Source organism: Scyliorhinus torazame, chromosome 19 (genome assembly GCF_047496885.1).
Source record: "Scyliorhinus torazame isolate Kashiwa2021f chromosome 19, sScyTor2.1, whole genome shotgun sequence".
NCBI classification, from domain to species: domain Eukaryota; kingdom Metazoa; phylum Chordata; class Chondrichthyes; order Carcharhiniformes; family Scyliorhinidae; genus Scyliorhinus; species Scyliorhinus torazame.
The window spans coordinates 114,947,407-114,967,550 of record NC_092725.1 but is presented as its reverse complement, the minus strand read 5'-3'; the positions used below and the strand labels follow the sequence as shown (position 1 = coordinate 114,967,550).

At 47.3% G+C, this 20,144-nt stretch overlaps 1 protein-coding gene and 1 long non-coding RNA gene across 2 annotated transcripts in view; one reads left to right on the top strand and one right to left on the bottom strand.

The window, feature by feature from the left end:
* The window catches only part of LOC140396438 (protein kinase C-binding protein NELL2-like), a 369,190-nt gene that overhangs the window by 201,803 nt on the left and 147,243 nt on the right, over positions 1 to 20,144 (bottom strand). The gene's annotated exons all lie outside the window — the stretch shown is intronic.
* On the top strand, positions 7,455 to 17,145 carry LOC140395934 (uncharacterized). Its single transcript, XR_011936405.1, has 2 exons — positions 7,455 to 7,595; positions 16,848 to 17,145. It is a non-coding gene; the product is annotated as an uncharacterized lncRNA (long non-coding RNA).

Sequence of the window (20,144 nt, the reverse complement as noted above, 5' to 3'; positions counted from 1 at the left end):
ATGCAGACAAAGGGAGAATGTGCAGACTCCACACAGACAATGACCCAAGCTGGGACCCTGGCGCTGTGAAGCGCCAGTGCTAACCACTGTGCTACCATGCCACCCCAGGTAGTTGGAAGAAGGTTGCTACCAATCTCTTTGACCCTCTTTATTAAACTTTCATTGGAATCCATACAGAATTCACACAGACGTATTAAAAGAACTGTGAACAAAAGGACACTTTGTGGTCTCTATAAACATACATTCCAATATCGATCATCCTTGTGCATTGTTACAGAGAGGCATGTGATGACTGAAAGACTTTAGAAATATTGGATTCTGTGTGGGTTTCCTTCAGGTGCTCCGGTTTCCTCCCACAGTCCAAAGATGTACAGGTTAGGTGGATTGGCCATGATAAATTGACCCTATGTGTCCAAAAGGTTAGGTGGGGTTACGGGGATAGGCTGATGGAGTGGGCTTGAGTGGGGTGCTCTTTCCAAGGACTGGTGCAGACCTGATGAGTCGAATGGCCTCCTGCTGCACTGTAAATTCTATGATTTTAAGTATTGGGCAATTTAAGGGTTAAAACCTGGGGTTATTCAGGCAGATCTGAATTCAACCTTTAAAAGGTTCATCAAAAACGGTCTCGCTAAAGCTTTGCAAAATGTCTCTCTGCATTCCTTAGCTTTCCTGAGCAATGACCTCATCTGTCCTGAGCTAAAAAAAAATAATCTCTGCAGACACAATGCAATCAAACCATATTCCTTTGTCAATTTCACCTTCTGGCTGCTAAAAATACGCAAGCCCTCAAAACAAAATTATTTTTAAACCAACATGACCACTGCGGTCAAACACACTCTAGCCCCATTTGACCCTTAACTTGCCCGATACTTAGAATCTAATATTCCTTGTCTTCCAGTCATTACAGGCACTAACACTGCCATCAAATGGCTCATTAAAGTGAGCCACACAAACCAGGGAGTTCCGATAGTCTATTTCTGGTCTGTGCTGAGTTTCTGCTCTCCGTTTGGGATCTTTGGGACACTACAATTGGCCTTGGTACTCCTACCTTATTCATGGTACAAAATAGGCATGGATTGGGCATAGCTACAATGTAACCCATTGAGAGTGACACTCACTCAGAGGTGAAGAATGGGCATAGTGGTGAGGTCCTTAAGGGAATGGTAACGGTAAAGAAGATTCAGGAAGGGGAGTAAATTGCAAGCAAAATGGAAACTATCATTGTCTGCTGCTGAATTCATTTGGTTGTAGCTAGATAGCAGACCCTGAATTTTGGCAGTGAGTGTCCCAATCTCCCACTGCAACTTCAGAAGTTGATTAGCTGAACCACAAGAGCAATAACTAAAATGGTAATTTAGCCCATTTTTACAAATTTTCAAACAATTCATGATTCCTCAGGAATTGCTATTGCTGGATAAAATATTTGGAGGGTACACTGAAATGTTTTTTTTATCAGTAAACGGGGTAAATATACATAAAAATTGTAGAATCTATGCTGTGCAGTTTGGTTCCACATCAACATTGCAGTTATATTGGAAGTGCAGCCTGAGTCTGGAGCCTGAAACCAAACTGATGTTGGAGTAAAAATGAGTTCACTCCATTTTGCTTTGGAATCAATTCATACCTTCATAACGGACTCATGCTCCAAGTTTAGTTTTGGTTATAAAGCCAAAACTGCTTTGTACCATTTTTACATTTGAAATGTAAATGCATGCAAAAACATTTTAGAATGCATGGAAAAGTCCTGAGTATATTTTACTTCACACTGAAAATTAGTTCTCTAGTACATTTGTGATGTGGTAATGTCCTCGCTGTGTTTGTAAGAATGGCCAAGAGCAGATGGGCAGAGTTAACATTTAATACGCGTGTGCAAACTGGACTTCTCCCTTTCCCCAGTGATAGATGAAGAATATTCAAAATACTATAATGCTTGTAGCTAAATAATACAAAACATTCTTGTGTTACAATTCATTGGGCTAGAAATTGCCTTGTGTTGCACTTGTTTTTGATTGCAAAATTAGTGAAAAGCACGTCAAGAAAAGCTTTGGAACCACTGCTCAATCCGTGGGACCCTTTTTCTAGGCGGCCTGCACCAACACAGAATAGGTACCAGTCCCCTCGATAAGTAAATTAGGTGCTCAGCACACTTGTTAAATAATGAACAAAGTTAGTTGGTGACGAGCATGGCTGCAGGCAGAACCATTTGCTCGCCTCCCCCACCCTCCTTACTTACCCCGAGTCCCATGCATAGCCTCTCCATCCCCCACTGCACTCCCCACACCAACTTATGATCTGCGCCTTCTATCCTTCTGAGACTTGCTATGTCTGTCATAGGTGAGGCAGGCAGCCTGACCTTGATGTATATGCCAGGGCAAACTGCCTGTGAAGGCACACCCAGCAGCAGATATGTGGATGAGGCTCGAAGGCAAATTTCTATTGCTCCTTTGTGGCATCTCAGACCAGGCACGTACAAGTCGTACATCGCCAGTTAGACCCCAAACAAGCTCAGTCTTGTTTCTAGGGCAACAGGCTACAGCAATTGTTGTGCTAGCTTTTATGGCATGCCATTGCAAAGCTTATTGTGAAATCAACAGCTTCTACTAAAAAATATATGATTTTACCTGTTGGATTTTAATAAAAGGTACCCTTATGTCCAGAGAAAATACCAAATAAAGTAAAATGATTATTCTAAAATTTAGGTAAGGAGGCTACAAAATAGTTTATTCCTTTGGGGTTCCATTTAGGAAGTAATATATTTTTTTTAAGGGTTCATTTCACCATCTCTGCATGATGCAGGACCACTTCAATCAAATGTACCAGCGAGAATGAGTTTCAAAAACCTTGGGCGTCATTCCCCTCAATGTTGGGCCTCAGCCCCCAAAGATGCGGAGCATTCTGCACCTTTGGGGCAGCGCGATGCCCGTCTAATTGGCGCCGTTTTGGGCGCCAGTCGGCGGACATCGCGCCGTTTGGGGAGAATTTCGCCATAAATCTTTATCTTATTACTAAATGACTCATGATACAAATCAACAGTTTTAAATTTCCAAATTACATTAATACTAAATGTTAAGTTACTGACGTTTCCTTATCTATGTGACTATAATCTGATATTCCCACTGACAGTGATTGGCTGTTAGAGTTAATAGCTGAAAGTACCTTCAATCATCGGTGACAAATAACCAGATGTGATAAAGTAATCAGTTATTGCATGTGTCACTGTTCTTCTAGTCAGATTCAAGATTGAAAAGGTTTGTAATTAAGAAGCTTTCTTATGTCCCATTATTCTAACATATTTTGCACCAAGAATATAACTAAGCATCCACAATAAATAAAGCCCCAGGATAACTAACAAATGAGCAACTGCATCTTGGCTAGTACTAAACAAAATAATCATTGCTCAGGATCTCTGAGGAGCTGATTAATAATGATGAATGAGTTGGTGCACATTGTTACTGAAAAATGCAACTCTAGATTGGTGTGGATGTGAGAGAGAGAGCATAATCTCCTTCCTCTCCACATCTTTAATTAACAGTGGATTATGATTGATAGAAAGGAGTTTCTCTATACACTGATAATTTGGAACATAGCAGTTGCTATGATGATTTAAAAAAAAGAAACAAGACCCATCTAGTTTGTCTTTTACAATCCTGGTGGCTGCATGAGACAATAATAATGGAGTTGTTTATTTATCATAGCAATCAATCTCTATCAGTTAATCTACAGCAGATCCAGAGGCTGTAATGAAACTGAGCATCAGTGAGCAGGTTATTTCTGAGTAAGTGCTGCCTGATAGTGTTGCCAATGACACCTTCCATTGCTTTGCTGAAGGTGGAGAGTAGACCCATGAAGCGGTAATTGGCCGGGTTGGATTTGTCCTGTTGTGGATAGTACATATCTGGTCAATTTTCTACATTGCTGGGTTGATGTCAAGTGTTATAATTGCGCTGGAACAGCTTGGCTAGGGGTGCAGTTAGTTCTGGAGAAAGGTCTTCAGTACTAATGCCAGAATGTTGTCAGGGCCCAAAGCCTTTACGTATCCAGTGCCTTCAGGCATTTCTTGATATCATGTGGAGTGAATCGAATTGACTGAAGGTTGGCATCTGTGATGCTTGGGACCTCCGGAAGAGACCGAGATGAATCATCCATTCGGCACTTCTGGCTGAAGCTGATTGCAAATGAATCATTACTTCAAGGTTAAGGTCATCAAGCTAATGATATTCAACACCACCAACTTTTGTTGGATTCCGATTGTTTAACACGCTTTGTACAGTTCAAACAAGGTGCACAAGCTCCATTTTTGTCTTAACGGGTAACCTTGGGCGGGATTCTCTCAGCACGTGGCCGGGCCGGAGAATCACCGCGACTGGCCCAAATCGCACCACGCCGCCCCGACGCCGGGATGCGATTCTCCGCAGAGCGGAGAATTGGCACCATTGGCGCCGGCACGATCGGCAATTCTCCGCCCGGGTTGGGCTGAACAGCCGTACCAAAAACCCCGAGTCCCGCCGGCGCTGTTCTAACCTGGTCTTACCCGGCAAGACCTCGGCGTGGAAGGGTCTGGGGGTAGCCTGTGGGGGGGGGTTCCGACCCGGGGGGGGGGGGGGGGGCCTCCGCTGTGGCCTGGCCCACAATCTGAGCCCACTAACCGGCCTCTTGGGCTGGGGGCCTCCTTTGTTCCGCGACGGCCCCTGCAGCCCTATGCCATGTTGCGTCAGAGCCGGCGCGGAGAATGGGAGACACCGCGCATGTGCGGAAATTGTGCCAGTCCCACTGCGCATGCGCGCGTTGGCGCCAGTGCCACTGCGCATGCGCGGATCCTGCGGCACCCATCTGACACCGGGATCAGCAGCTAGAGCGCCGTGGGTCGCTCCAGTGCCGTGCTGGCGCACTGTATGGGCCAGAATTGCTGATCCTGAGGCCATGTTGACGCTGTCGGGAATCGCGACGGAGTTTACGACGGCGTCAACACTTAGCCTCAGGATCAGAGAATCCTGCCCCTTGGACTTTAATGCTTAAATTTTAAAGTTTGCTTAATTATTTTGCCATGGCAATATACATTTATACATTTTAAATTGTCTTCTAGAAAAAAGCCACTTTTAGCATTTGCGTATCGCAGTAATATTAGTATTTGTTTCAGTGACGAGCGCATGTTCAATGCTTTTAATAAATCTGGTCTTGATCTCTGCTGAGGCTTGCACAGTGAATAGAGGTTAGAATAATAAATAGTCAGAAAAGGTTGTATTTATAAATCACATTATCATTGCACTGAATTATCATAAACAAATGCAATGATTTACTGTGAAATGTGTAGGCAAATGCAGCAGGGGTTTGGAGCAGAAAGTGATAACAACAGCTTCAGTCTCCCAAATATTTAATTGGAGCGAGTCTCAGCTCATCCAGTATTGGACATGTCAAAATATTGTTAAACCCCGGTTCATACATGCAAGGATCCAGACTCTTGTTTAAAACATTTTAAAACTTGTTTACAATAATGGAGCACATAACCTCACAGAGAAATCATCAGTGGTGCTTATAGCTGCCAACGAAAGGTACGTTTTCTTAAATGCTCACAGTTTATTTTTAAATAAAAACTTTCCATGGAGCCAACAGGAATATTTCTCTTGATTCAAAGTCACCACAACTGTCCCCAATTCCCTCTTTGCAGCAGGCAAGGCAAGCAACGTGACATGTGATATTTTTCAATGCTTCAGTGGAGAAGTAGCTGCTGTCAGTTCATGCATAAATTGTTAACCATACCTGGAGACCAATTTTCGGCCCACCTCAGGCTTCTTGGTGGGAGCATAAGCTGTTGAAAATTGGACTGAGCAGAGTTTCTACCTGAATATGCAAATATAGAACTCGCTGGATTTTACAATCCCCCTCCAGGGATTTAAAGTAGAGCAGGTGCCCACCCGATCACCATCCCACTCACCCGCATAGCATGGGGCAGAGGTCAACTGTGCTTGGTTACAAGCCAATTCACAAGTTGTTCCCTGTGCCGTAATACAGTTGGTGTGATTGGCAGGCGGGAGTGGACACACGGGGAGGGATTCTCTAAAAATGGGGCTACGCCCCCATGCTGGTGGGAAAACCGGCACCAACGACTCCGGCGTCAATGGCCCCCCAAAAGTGAATAATTCTCACCTTTCTCGGGGGCTAGGTTGCTGCCGGAGTCATCCCCGCTGCCCCAGCCGGTGCTGAAGGGCCGGCGCGAGTTCGCACATGCACGGACCGGCCGTCGTATTTACGCGCATGCGCAGAACGGGGGGTGCCCTCTCCGCGCTGGTCCCCGGGCAATATGGCGGAGCCTTAAAGGGGCCCGGCGCGGAGGAAACAAGGCTCCCCACGGAACCAGCCCGCCCGCAGATCGGTAGGGCCACCGCGGCGACCTCCCCTGGTTCGGACACCCCAGCCCCCCCCCCCAACGACCGCACCCGCACACTTACCTGCCAGGTCCCGCCGTGTGTGAGATGAGTAATTCACGCCAGCAGGACTGGGCAAAACATTACGGCCACTCGGCCCATCGGTGCCCGGAGAATCGCCGGGGGGGGGCTGCTGTCAACGTCCCCCGACCGGCGTGGCGGGAATCTCGCCGGCCCTCGAAAAACATCGCCGGAGAATAGAGCAGCCGGCGTCGGGACGGCGGGGCGGGAGTCGTGCCTCCCCCCAAGGATTCTCCGATCCGGCGCAGGGTCGGAGAATCCCGGCCAAGTTTTTTTTAAAGGTGGGACGGAAGAGGGAGGTACTATCTTCAAGGGGTGCTCTTTGCATACAGGGGGAAGCCCCCTAAGATAGTGTCAGCTGTGGAAGCCACATTTTACTTAATTCAGACAGTTAATAAATATTTAAAGTACACATTTTAGCAAGAGCGTGAAGTTGAATTTATATTACAATTCATTGCTGTTGGCTCCCCATTACCTACTTTGGAACAGTATCAAATTGAGCACTTTGAGGGAGGTGGGAGATCAGAGCACTGTACAGTTGTTTCAGGTCAAAGTGTCTCTGATCTCAACAAGAACACCTCAACAGCATTCAACTGATATTCTTTACATTAACCACACTGGAAATGCGTGGTGTTTTCTCGATAACAGCATTGTAAAGAACAATTTGGTTTTAAAAAAAACTAATAGGTCATGAGGTGACCTGTATTAATTTAAAAGACGGGCAGATTTCTGTGATTAGAAATTTATTGCATGGAAACTTCTCTAGTCGGAATTGTATTGTTCAGAAATACCAGGGCTGTCTGGGAGGTTTTGGGCAGACTCCTGATCTCATCAGCATGATTTTAGTACCATACTTTGTGAGTGGAAACATGGATGATACAGTAATTGGATGAGTGAAACTATTTTTATCATTGCTTTGTAATATTTTATTACTGTTCAATGCTTCAGGCAAATATTTAGGCCAGAGCGAACGCGGAGTGGCAGAGTCAGATCCTACTTTCTTATCTGAAATTTTGTTTGCTCCTTTCTCGCCTGACCTTCTGTCTCAAGCCGGGTGACATCTGTGCAGTGCAATGCGATCAAGAGGCCATCAGACATGTGCTCATGTGCTGCAAAGTCGGACGTAAGGAGGCCACTGCTGCCATATACCAGGTAGGTTAAAAGTCCGGAACGGCCAGAGAGAAGATAAGAGGAAAGGTTTTGGGGAGGGAATTGTGGGAAGCGGGGGTCGGGTCAGACCTCGGTGGGGGGGGGGGGGGGGGGAGGGGCGGGTACTGGGTCAGGCCTGGGGAGAGTCCCCATGCCAGGGGTTTGGGGGGTTTGGGGGGAATCCCTTGGGAGAAGTCCCCGTGTGAAGTAGGTTGCTAGTCGGGGTTGTAACAATTGTTACCTAGAAGTTAAAATTGGTTTTAATTCTTCAAACTTTTTGTGGGTAACTATTGGTGTAAGACAGTCAGAAGCTTGCGAGTTAAATCACGTTTTCAGATGGTTCCTGTCATGATATTCAAACACACACATCATGATGGACACACCAACAGGCAAATCAGAGTACACAACACCACAAACAATCACAGACAAGAACACCAACCACATAAAAAACACGAGCACGACACCTGGTGTTCAGTAGGTCTGGGGACAAAGACACAGAGAAGAGCTGTTACAAAATCACAAGCAGGGAACCCCCACGTGCAGAGTGTCAAGACAAAACTGTACATAGTAAGTTTGAATAAAATAGCGTTGTACCATATACAACCGTGTTGGCTCATCTGTGTGTCAGAACACCCAACACCACATGGTACAGGAGTGGATCGATACCTGCCTACTAACCTGCCATTCTGGACATGGACCGCACCGACAAACCGCAGCCGTTGCAAGTCGCGGGGAACCTAGGTACCAATTGGAAGCTCTTCAGGCAGCGATTTGACCTGTACATCCGTGCCACCGAAAAACAGAGTGCCTCGGATGAAACGAAGATTGCAATGCTCCTCTTCTACTCAGGTCAGCACGCCGTCGACGTCTTCAACTCACTGGTGTTCGAAGAAGGCGAAAACCAATCCAAATATGACACGGTCATCCTCAAACTGGACCAGCACTTTAAAGTTGAAGTAAATGAAAGTTTTGAAAGATACCTCTTTCAGCAACGCCTGCAAGGTAAGGAGGAGCTTTTTCAACCCTTCTTGACGCACCTCCGGATTCTAGCGCAGTCCTGCGGTTACGGCACCACCACAGAGTCCATGATCAGGGACCAGATTGTTTTTGGCGTTGCCTCTAGTGGCCTACGCCAGCAGCTTCTTAAAATAAAAAGCCTCACCTTAGCGTCTGCTGTGGAAGCCTGTGTCCTCCACGAAAATGCTACCTGCCGTTTTGCCCGATTTCAGGCGTCCGAGTTGGCACGGAGGGGGTCCCCAGCCGTCGAATCGGCAAGCCAGGCCGCCCACGACGTCGAACGCATCCAGGCCGTCGATTACTTCCCGACCCACGGCCCGGACGACAGCGGCCGCTTCCCGCGCTTTTCGCGGTCTCCCGCGCAGGTGCGCGCCAAAAATAACGGCCACAACGAGGGACGCACTGCGCAGGCGCGCCCACCGCAAGATCGCACTGCGCATGCGCAGTGGCGCAACGAACGCCGTGACGTCATGACGTGCGGCAATTGTGGAGCTCTACATTTAAAAGGGCAATGTCCTGCAAAAAACCGACAGTGCCTCAGATGTGGCAAGATGGGCCACTACGCTGCCCACTGTCGTTCGGCTCAACCCATGGATCCGGCACATCCTCGACAATCTCGCAGACAAGTCAGGACCGTCCAGCCCACGCATCAAGACTTCCAGTTAAGTGATGCAGATGACCAGGATGCCTTCCGCGTTTCCGTCATCGATGTCAACAAGGTCAATGCCATCAATCCAGCCGATGAGTGGTGTGCCACCCTGACGGTCAACCGATCGCGCGTCACCTTCCGTCTGGACACCGGCGCATCCGCCAACCTGATTGCATATTCTGCAGTCCAGGCCATGAAGGTCAAACCACCCATCACGCCATCCCGGCTCAAGATGGTTGACTATAACGGGAACGTCATCCCGTCCATAGGATCTTGCCAGCTACAGGTAACTCACAAGATGCACACGGCCACACTCCCCTTCGAAGTTGTCGGCTCATCAAAGGACTCGTTACTGGGCGCACAGGCGTGTAAGGTCCTTCACCTGGTACAGCGCATTATGTCTCTCTCTCCAGATGAGATATCCGACTTCCCGGATGCTGAGTTCCACGCAAATCTCCATTCCCTCCTTGCTCACAACCAGGAGGTTTTTGAAGGCATGGGGACATTGCCATACACGTACAAGATTCGACTCAAACCGGACGCCATCCCTGTCGTTCACGCACCTCGCAGGGTTCCTGCGCCACTCAAAGACCGCCTCAAGGTACAACTGCAGGTTCTTCAGGACCAAGGGGTCCTATCCAGGGTCACGGAGCCCACGCCATGGGTCAGCTCCATGGTCTGTGTAAAGAAGCCCTCTGGCGAGCTCCGTATATGTATAGATCCTAAAGATCTGAATAACAACATCATGCGGGAACACTATCCCATCCCGAAACGAGAGGACCTCACCAGCGAGATGGCGCGAGCCAAAATATTCACCAAATTGGATGCGTCCAAAGGATTTTGGCAGATCCAACTGGACCCGGCCAGCCAAAGACTATGCACATTCAACACCCCTTTTGGCAGATTCTGCTACAACCGGATGCCATTCGGCATCATTTCAGCATCTGAAGTTTTCCACCGCATTATGGAGCAGATGATGGAAGGCATCGAAGGGGTACGTGTATATGTGGACGATATCATCATTTGGTCCACCACTCCGCAGGAACACATGCATCGTCTACGACGTGTCTTCACCCGCATACGACAAAATGGCCTGCGTCTCAACCGTGCGAAGTGTGCCTTCGGCCAGACGGAGCTGAAATTCCTCGGGGACCACATCTCAAGGTCAGGGGTCCGTCCCGATGCAGACAAAGTTAGCGCCATCACAGCCATGCCACGACCGGCTGACAAGAAGGCTGTCCTAAGATTCCTGGGCATGGTCAACTTCCTTGGGAAGTTCATTCCCAACCTGGCTTCTCATACAACAAATATGCGCCATCTCGTAAAAAAATCGACAGAATTCAACTGGCACCAATCGCATCAGCGGGAATGGGAGGAGCTCAAGCACAAACTGGTCACGGCACCAGTGCTGGCGTTCTTTGACACGACTCGCCCTACAAAGATCTCAACAGACGCCAGCCAATCTGGTATTGGAGCGGTACTCCTGCAAAAAGACAGCACGTCGTCATGGGCCCCGGTTGCATATGCCTCACGAGCCATGACCCCTACCGAACAGCGCTACGCGCAAATAGAAAAAGAATGCCTGGGCTTGTTAACTGGACTGGACAAGTTCCACGACTATGTGTATGGCCTGCCACGATTTACGGTCGAAACTGACCACCGCCCCCTGGTCAACATCATTAACAAAGACCTGAACGACATGACTCCTCGCCTCCAGCGCATCTTACTTAAACTCAGGAGGTACGATTTCGAACTGATCTACACTCCGGGGAAGGATCTCATCGTGGCGGACACTCTCTCCCGAGCAGTGAGCACACCACCAGATGCGGAGGGGTTCGTGCGTCAAATTGAGGCACACGTAACTCTGACAGCAGCAAATCTGCCAGCTGATGATCCTAGTCTGGCCCACATACGCGCAGAGACGGCGACTGACCCCCTTCTGCAGCGAGTGATGCGCCACATGACGGAAGGGTGGCTCAAAGGGCAGTGCCCCCAGTTTTATAATGTGCGAGATGATCTTACCAACATAGACGGGGTCCTTATGAAATCAGACAGGATCGTTATTCCGCACAGCGTGCGCCAGATGATTCTTCATCAACTACACGAAGGCCACTTGGGCGTCGAAAAATGCAGACGAAGGGCCCGGGAGGCGGTATATTGGCCGGGTATTAATGAAGACATAGCCAACATGGTGCTCAACTGCACAACCTGTCAGAGGTTTCAGCCGGCGCAACCTCCGGAGACACTTCTACCACACGAGATGGTGACGTCCCCCTGGGCGAAGGTGGGTGTTGACCTATTTCACGCGCTCGGCAGAGATTACATCGTTATTATAGACTACTTCTCAAACTACCCGGAAGTCATGCCTCTCCATGATCTGACGTCGTCCGCAGTCATTGGGGCCTGCAAGGAAACATTTGCTCGCTATGGCATTCCAAGGACTGTCATGTCAGACAATGGACCCTGCTTCGCCAGCCGTGAATGGTCGTCCTTTGCCGCAGCATATGGTTTCACTCATGTGACATCCAGCCCTCTACATCCACAATCGAACGGGAAGGCTGAAAAGGGTGTCCACATCGCCAAGCGGCTCCTGTGCAAGGCGGCTGCTGCCGGATCGGACTTTAACCTCGCCTTGCTGGCCTATCGATCGGCCCCGCTATCCACGGGTCTCTCGCCAGCGCAGCTACTAATGGGTCGCTCCCTCAGGACGACGGTACCTTCCATCCTGGCACCAACAACAGACCATGAGACGGTTCTTCGGAACATGCAAATGCAGCGTGATCGCCAGAAAAGTCGGTACGACACACGAGTGACGGACCTGCCCCCCCTGTCCTCCGGAGACAAAGTATGCGTCCATCAACCGTATGGTGGCTGGTCAGCACCGGCCGAAGTCCTCCGACAAGTGGCTCCCCGCTCGTTCCTGGTTCGCATGCCGGATGGTTCAGTGCGTCGCCGCAATCGGCGCGCCCTTCGCCGACTTCCACGCTCACAGCCACACAGTACGCACACGCCAGATCCTCAACAGGCTTCCGAGGATGACTTTGTGGAGCTGCCGCACATCACGCCCTTTCCATCGCCACCCATGGCCATGCCTGCACAGCAGCCGGTGGTTCTTGATCCACCCTTGAGGCGGTCAACCCGAACTCGTCGCACGCCCATTAGACTGGACTTATAACACCGTTCATATGTCTAACAAGTTGCACAATTTTACATGATAACCTGTTGTTGTTTATCGTTCCAGATGTCGTCTGACTGGACAACTGTTCAAGTTTTTTTTCTTCTCTCGTTCGCATTTATGTTATGTTATGGTACAACTTGGTTCATGTGACGCACCCGACATCGCCCCATGTACATAGTTCCGTCATATGCACATGCTGCACACGACACACACACACTCTTAGATGCACTCACGACACGATCATATTTATTACCACGTAGGCACATATCTTTGTAAAAAGGGGGGATGTCATGATATTCAAACACACACATCATGATGGACACACCAACAGGCAAATCAGAGCACACAACACCACAACCAATCACAGACAAGAACACCAACCACATAAAAAGCACGACACCTGGTGTTCAGTAGGTCTGGGGACAAAGACACAGAGAAGAGCTGTTACAAAATCACAAGCAGGGAACCCCCACGTGCAGAGTGTCAAGACAAAACTGTACATAGTAAGTTTGAATAAAATAGCGTTGTACCATATACAACCGTGTTGGCTCATCTGTGTGTCAGAACACCCAACACCACAGTTCCTAGTACAGGACAACTGCGCATCAAACATTTGCACTTCTCCGGCAATCTTTACCTGGGAACACTTGTGTGGGTGTCCCTTTGGTCGTAATTCATTTCAGTTTGTGACTGCCAATGGCTGGAATGAGGTACAACTAAAGCTAAAGCAAACTAACTTTATTAACGCGGATGCCTTTCCCCGAAGGGTTAAGACTCTGGTGGCTGAAACTTGTACTTGCTAAACTGTCAATTCTCTTTATTGTTTTTAATTGTTTAAATGAATTGTATTGTGTCATTTCTGTTGCTGCGATGTTAGCCTCTTGGCCAGGTCATTGTTAAAATGAGAATTGGTCTTCAACTGATTCCCCTGGCTAAATAAAGGTTAAAGAAAAATAAAGAAAATAATAATTCTATAATCCAGAAAATTCTGAAATCAGGAAGTGACTTCATCCCAAGCATTCTTGACTGGAAGGCTTTCAGTGTGTCTCGCTTGTCAAAATGCAACGTAAAAATTTGCAACAGTTTTCCACCTATGCTTTAAGAAAATGTTTTTTTTTAAACACCTCTGAGAGTCATTTAACTGACGGATGGCAGGACTTCAATAATGCCCAGGAAATACGAGCCAGCTATCCTTGGCCGTGTCCCAATTACAAGGAGGAATAAGACATGATGGATGATAGGACTGTTTTCACTTCCTGCCAAGTGTTCCTTTTTCTGGAATAATTAAAATTGAAAAAAAAGGCTGCCCTCATGCTGCAATTTTCATTTGGTGGCTGTCACCCAAAGAAAAAGCTGTGTTTTGCTCAGGCCTAGCCAAGTGATAATGGATAGAAATCAATTGAAGCACTTTGGAATCATTGGAGTTAGAGTTCGCACTCTGCCCATGTCAGAACGGAGGTGGGCAGGATTTTAAATTTGCAGCAAGGACCAGAGGATGCTATTTTTCCCTCATTCCAGCCATGTGGGATTTTTGTGGTCCAAGGATAGAGATGCACGTAGTGAGGTCACACGCAGAAATTCCCGACCTGGCTTACTCCAGTACAGGTGGATATTTTAGATCCTGTACTATTTCCATGGAGGCAGACCCATTTTGTGAGGAGACGTGTCCCACAGCACCTCAGAGGCGATGTGAACTATGATGAAAACGGAGTATGGAGTTGAGAAACCTTTTGACAAGTAAATTCAAAACGTATTGACAACTTCTCATAAGGTAATGGTGTAAGATAACGTATATATGTTTTAATGATAGGGGTTTGCTCTTAAAAAGCAAGCAGCCATTAAACTGACCAGCAATGTGAAAACAAATGTCCAGATACGTAAGAATGCTGTATCCAATGAAAAATGTGATTTTCTGCATTCAAGTGTATTGACAGTAAGATTTCAATTTCATCCTGTGATTTAATATTTTCTTTGTTGGACAGGCCAGTCATCTGACTTGCCTTTTGGAAAAGTGGAGCAGATGGCTTTCAACCCACTGGTCCAAAGGTTTAAGCAACCCCACTGGTACAAAAGGTTTCAGTATATTCAGCTCTAGAGGCTTTGTAGACAAAGTTGTGCTTTGGATTTCCATTATGAATGTTCGACTATGTTGAAAATCCCACTATGAATTCATCTTAGCAGGGGTTGTTGATACAGCTGTCAAGAGGACTGTGACTTTTGTTTTGATTGACAGTTTTATGAGCAGTTATTGGGGTTAAATTATTTTGAAAAGGTTTTTGCGTGGCTGTTTATTTTGACAGTTTCCTGAGCAAAGACTTCCCAATGTCATTATCAGGCTCATGTGTTCTGTCGATAATGGATACTGGGTGAATAGGCATGGAGCTTATGAGGAAGCAAGGTGGGATAGAGGAGCACATCCCTATTCTGTCTCGTACTTACAAACCAGTGTAAAATAACATAGTTACATTTCATTCTATCTGCTCTTATTTTTGCTAATTACCACTTTGCTGAACCTTATCAAAAGTATTTTGGAAGTCCATGTAGTTCAGCATAGTTTTCTGCAGTTAATACATTTCTAATCCCACCAAAGTTTGCCTTAGTTAGACTTAAAACCTTGGGTTGTGACTCCTTTCTCTCTCTCTCAAATCTAATATCATATTAAATTGTATTGTGCTTGATAGTTTCCTGCAGTCTTCATTTCATTTCCAGCTCTGGATTACATGCTCCCTCCACAATCATCATTAGACAAACACAAATCGTCATTACCACAAATGCCTAACAAGAAACAAAGCCATTTGTCTCATTAATCAATCAGGTTGATCAAGTTTGGAATAGCAATATGCAAGTTATACCAAACTCTCTCAAACCAGATGTTGAAATGCCTTTTTTTTGTAAGTTTTAACTTGTTAAATTATGCACTAATTAATGAGCCGTTATGCTTAAAAACCTGAATACATAATTCTTTAACTCATTTCCTCTGCCATGCATTGTTCAGCAGGATGCTTAGAGAACAGCTCTCCAGCCTGTTCTTAGGACATTTTAGCATGGGCCACCAAGAAAGGTGTGAGACTCAGCAGGTCTGGCAGCATCCGGGAGAGAGAAACTCAGCTAATGTTTTAGGTCGATGACATTTCCCCATTGCTAAAGAAAGGCCATCCACTGGAAATGTAGGGCTGGAGTTTTGCTACAAGTGTTGGAACACTCATGTCAAGACCTTTTCCCTGTCCCAAGCCCACTTGACGTCGTATTGCCAACTGGTGGAATTATGTACAGCGGGTGGATTTCAAAAGCAGGAGCTCAGTGCGGCCCATTACAAAAGCAATCAATGTTGGAATAGCCAGTGATGTCCACTTTCCGCAAATGAATGAAAAAAAGGGGAGCCACTATACTCCATTGTGCGGCCAGTCGATGTGCTATTTTCTTTATTCGTTCATGGGATGTGGGTGTCGTTGGCCGGGCCAACATTTGTTGCCGATCCCCAAGGGCATTTAAGAGTCAACCACATTGCTCTGGGTCTGGAGTTACTTGGAGGCCAGACAGCGCAAAGATGACAGATTTCCTTCCCTAAAGGACCAGATGTGTTTTTACAACAATCGACAATGGTTTCATGGTCGTCATTACAACTTTAATTCCAGATTTTTAAATTTAATTCAAACTCCATCATCTACCCTGGTGGGATTCGAACCCATGTTCCCAGAGCATTACCCTGGGTCTCTGCATTACTAGTCCAATGACAATACCACTACGTCACTGCCTTCCCAGGTCCAAGCAGCATCAAATCCACTGGAGCCACCATTGGTGTTAGGAGACATACTGAGATCTCATTAGACATGTGACAAACAGACATCCATCTCCAAGAATTCCACATTCATTGGCAAAGCTGTGAGGTGGGAAGACAGCAACCTTGCTATTTTCTTCACCTGCAATGCAACCTCCACCTCCCACTGTACAGTCACCTCCATTTATTTGCTTGGATGAAACACAGGGGGGGAAACTGTGTGACTCCAGCAAAATCGCTTTGCTGCTTCATTTAGCGCTGACAAGCGGCTCCTTAATTGGGTTGACTGCATTCCCATCACAGCCAGGAAGGAAATAGTAATCTCTGCGAAGCCACCTCCAGAGAAATAATGATGGGTGGGGCCAACACACCATCCTCTAGTACAAAATATACAGGCCCACATGCTTCCAGCACCATCTCCAGCTTCCTGAGAAAATCCCTCCCCCTTACCTCCGTCTCTCACTTCCCTGTTGCTACCAAACCTGTGGAGCATTTCTAGCATTTTCTTTTTTATTGCAGAGTTCCAGCATTCACAATATTTTGCTTTTGTAAGAAAGATGTATGAGATTTCACTCCTGATTGCTCCCTGCAGGGGAAGAACCCAAACTAATTTCAGTGCCTTTTCTTTGACAGGATCCAGCTCAGGACCTCACCATGGAAAGAATCATACGCATGAATCCGTTGTCTTCACTGATTTGCGATTGAAGTATGTTCCAGCACTGCAGCCTTTACCATATTCTAATTAATCAAATGTACATCCCTAGAACCAATGAGCGAGTTTACCTGTGAATGAAATGAACTTAAGCACTCTAAACTAATTGGAGTTTGCCTAAAAATCCCCTAAAATTTTACCCACTTTGAATTATTGTTCATTTGGGTTTTAAGTTGTACATCTATCACATTAAATGCCAGCTCTGCATATATCGTACAATATGGGATACTGATTGTTATTAATAGGTTCTGACATGTGTATACAAATATGGGATAACTCTGACTTCACAAAGCGTGACTGGTGTCATACCTGCTCCGTATTAGTGTTTATCTTCCACGTCATCAGTAATTTGCATGAGCTTTTCTCTCATGTAGGCCAAATACACAGCTTTGCTTTTCGAAAAGAGGTAGATTTCTTTGCCCCTAGACACATTTGTCTCTGTTACATATGAGGGGTGGAATTCTCGCCCCCCCCCCCCATGCCGGGTGGGAGAATCGCCGGGGCGCCGCGCGAGTCCCGCCACGCCGCCCCGGCACCTGCACGCGTTTCTCCCCCCCCCACCCCCACCCAAAACCGGCGCGGCGAGAATCACGGCTGGCCGCTCGGAGAATCGCCGGCCGCTGTTTGTAACGGGCGAGCGCCGATTCTCCGGCCCGGATGGGCCGAGCGGCCTGCCCAACACAACAGGTTCCCACCGGCGCCGTCCACACCTGGTCGTTGCCGCCGGGAACAGCGCGGGAACGCTGGGGGACAGCCTGTGGGGGAAACAGGGGGGTTCCTGCACCGGGGGGGACTCAAAATTGGTCTGACCCGCGATCGGTGCCCACCGATCGGCGGGTCGGCCTCTCTGAAGGAGGACCTCCTTTCGTCCGTTGCCCTGCAAGATCCATCCGACATCTTCTTGCTGGGCAGCTGCGGGGAGGATGGCAACCGCGCATGCGCGGGGAGGATGGCAACCGCGCATGCGCGGGTTGGCGCCGGTCAACCTGCGCATGCGCGGATGACGTCATTTACGCGGCGCCGGCCGTGTCATTTACACGGCGCCGCTTTTACGCGGCGCCAAGGCCCGGCGTGCGTAAATGACGCGGCGCCGCTCCTAGCCCCCCGGGGGCGGGAGAATAGGGGGCTGGGAACGGCCTCCGACGCCGGAGTGAAACACTCCGTTTTTCACTCCGGCGTCGGCACTTAGTCTCCCGCTGGGAGAATTGCGCCTGAGATCTCTGGATGGTTTGGAATCAAATGGTAATGGCTGTTTTTACTGAGGAGGACAGAACCTGGCTGTATACTGGCAATCCTCACAGTCCATAGAATCCCTACAGTGCAGAAGGCCATTCAGCCCATTGAGTCGGCACCGACCCTCTGAAAGAGTACTCTACCTAGACCCACTCCCTTGCCCAGTCCCTGTAACCCCACGCATTGATTGTTGCCAATCCACCTAACCTGTACATCTTTGGTCACTAAGGGACAATTTGGCATGACCAATCCACCTAACCTATACATCTTTGGTCACTGAGGGACAATTTGGCATGGCCAATCCACCTAACCTATACATCTTTGGTCACTGAGGGACAATTTGGCATGGCCAATCCACCTAACCTGTACATCTTTGGTCACTAAGGGACAATTTGGCATGACCAATCCACCTAACCTATACATCTTTGGTCACTAAGGGACAATTTGGCATGACCAATCCACCTAACCTATACATCTTTGGTCACTGAGGGACAATTTGGCATGGCCAATCCACCTAACCTGCAGATCTTTAGACACTAAGGGACAATTTAGCATGGCCAATCCTCCTAACCTGTACATCTTCAGACTGCAGCTTTCTGCTGCTTACTACATATAGTAGAATCCAATGTATTTTTTGCTCACTGAGCAAAGTAGATTACTGTAACTTTCCAAGCAACCTTTGTACTGGCTTTTATTTAAACTCTGCCAGTCATTTGATTCTCATGGGATGACTACTGTTCTGTATAAATCCTATTTTCCTTCTCAAATGTGAGCAACAATTGTGCGCTGAGTTCCACAATGAAACTTAAAGAACAGTATTAAATTCCCACAGGAGTTACGTCTCCACATAATTAATAGGATGTCTTATTCATGACTGAATTCCAGGTAGTGTTCACTCATATAATTGACTATCACAACCCACTTGTGCCTGAATCCTTTTTGAATCTTCATTCTTCTGTGCTCTTGAAATACCTTGCTGCAGCTTGCGAGAGATGCTTACAGATATACACACACACACACAACACACACAATAAATGTTGGCCCAGCCAGCATACACATACATACAATAAATGCTGGCCCAGCTAACATACACACAGACATTAAATGCTGGCCCAGCTAACACAAACACAGGCATTAAATGCTGGCCCAGCTAGCATACACACACACAGTAAATGCTGACCCAGCTAACATACACACACAATAAATGCTGACCGAGCTAACATACACACACACAATAAATGCTGGCCCAGCTAGTACACACACACACACACACAATAAATGCTGGCCCAGCTAGCATTCACACACACACACACACTAAATACTGGTCCAGCTAACGTTCACACACACAATAAATGCTGGCCCAGCTAACATACACACACACAATAATCGCTGGCCCAGCTAACATACACACACACACAATAAATACTGGTCCAGCTAGCATACACACAGACATTAAATGCTGGCCTAGCTAACACAAACACAGACATTAAATACTGGTCCAGCTAGCATACACACACACAATAAATGCTGGCCCAGCTAACATACACACAGACATTAAATGCTGGCCCAGCTAGCATATACATATACACAGGCATTAAATGTTGGTCCAGCTAACACAAACACAGACATTAAATACTGGCCCAGCCAGCATACACACACACAATAAACGCTGGCCCAGCTAACATACTCATAGACATTAAATGCTGGCTGAGCTAACATATGCAACACACAATAAATGCTGGCCCAGCTAGCATACACATGTACAATAAATGCTGGCCCAGCCAGCATACACACACACACAATAAATGCTGGCCCAGCTAACATACACACACACAATAAATGCTGGCCCAGCTAACACAAACACAGGCATTAAATGCTGGCCCAGCTAGCATACACACACACAGTAAATGCTGACCCAGCTAACATACACACACAATAAATGCTGACCGAGCTAACATACACACACACAATAAATGCTGGCCCAG